The sequence below is a fragment of the Cynara cardunculus genome, assembly GCF_001531365.2.
Source record: "Cynara cardunculus var. scolymus isolate 2C chromosome LG 10, CcrdV1, whole genome shotgun sequence".
Taxonomy (NCBI): Eukaryota; Viridiplantae; Streptophyta; class Magnoliopsida; order Asterales; family Asteraceae; genus Cynara; species Cynara cardunculus.
Genome location: NC_037537.1, coordinates 29,118,133 through 29,119,530, shown reverse-complemented (window position 1 = coordinate 29,119,530; position 1,398 = coordinate 29,118,133). Strand labels below are relative to the sequence as shown.

Below are 1,398 nucleotides of genomic sequence, written 5' to 3'. Positions count from 1 at the left end.
AATCAGGAGGCTTCGAATCCTTAAACCTATGCTCTAATGTGTTCAGAGGTGTTAAGCGAAAGGGGTATAGAGTACCTACACCTATACAACGTAAAGCAATGCCTCTTATTCTCTCTGGCACCGACGTCATCACTATGGCACGAACGGGGTCCGGTAAAACTGCAGCGTTTTTTTATTCCCATGCTGGAGAGGCTGCAGCAGCATGTCTCCCAGTCTGGTGTTAGAGCCCTAATCTTGTCACCCACTCGCGACCTTGCTCTTCAACCCCTTAAGTTCACTCAAGAGCTCGGCAGATTTACAGGTAAAAAGACAACTCCATCAGTTTGATTTGTCATACAATATGAAATAGGAGTCAGTTATCTTCAAATTGCTTCCTTATATCCCCTCACATGTTTGCAAAATAAAATGCTTCTCTAGTTTTTCAGTTTTACATTCCATGACCTATATAATTTGATTTCCTTCATTTCTCTAATTTTGCATACCTTCGTGTTAGTTTATTGGTTGGCGGTGATAGTATGGAAGGTCAATTTGAGGAATTGGCACAGAGTCCTGATATCATTATTGCAACTCCTAGTAGGCTCATGCATCACCTAGAAGAAGTTGATGATATGTCACTCCGGTCAGTTGAGTATGTGGTATTTGATGAAGCTGACAGTCTCTTTAGCATGGGTTTTGCTGAGCAGTTGCACAGAATTCTTTCGCAGCTAAGTGACAATAGGCAGACCCTGCTGTTTAGTGCAACCTTACCTAGTGCTCTTGTAGAGTTTGCCAAAACTGGACTTCGGGACCCTCAACTTGTGCGCCTTGATTTGGAGACCAAAATTAGTCCTGATTTGAAACTTACCTTTTTCACCTTAAGGCAAGAAGAAAAATTAGCTGCTTTGCTGTATTTGATCAGGGAACATATCAGATCTGATGAGCAATCATTGATAATTGTATCTACAAAACATCATGTCCAGTTCCTTGACCATCTGATAAGAGAAGAAGGTATAGAGCCTTCTGTTTGTTATGGTGATATGGATCAAGACGATCGCAAGATCAATGTCTCAAGATTTAGATCAAGAAAGTCCATTGGTTTTTATTGTACTTTTCCCAAAAAAAGGGTATTTTGTGTGATTTGATATTTGAACAAAACCCTAAAACCCTACAACTACAACCTTCGTCCCTTCGTCCCTCTCTGTCGTCTCACAGATTTATCGTAGCAGTGCCGCTGCCGGAACTAATTTAATGGGGAGAGGAAAACCTCTTCTTGTGAGCTCCGTAACGGAGCTGAAGAAAAAGGAGAAGATAGAGAAGAAAGMAAAATCAGGAGGCTTCGAATCCTTAAACCTATGCTCTAATGTGTTCAGAGGTGTTAAGCGAAAGGGGTATAGAGTACCTACACCTATACAACGTAAA

The 1,398-nt window shown here is 41.2% G+C and overlaps 1 pseudogene; it reads left to right on the top strand.

Moving 5' to 3' along the window:
- The first annotated feature begins 83 nt into the window (after positions 1-83).
- LOC112520237 overlaps positions 84-1,398 on the top strand; it is a 2,758-nt pseudogene continuing 1,443 nt past the window's right edge.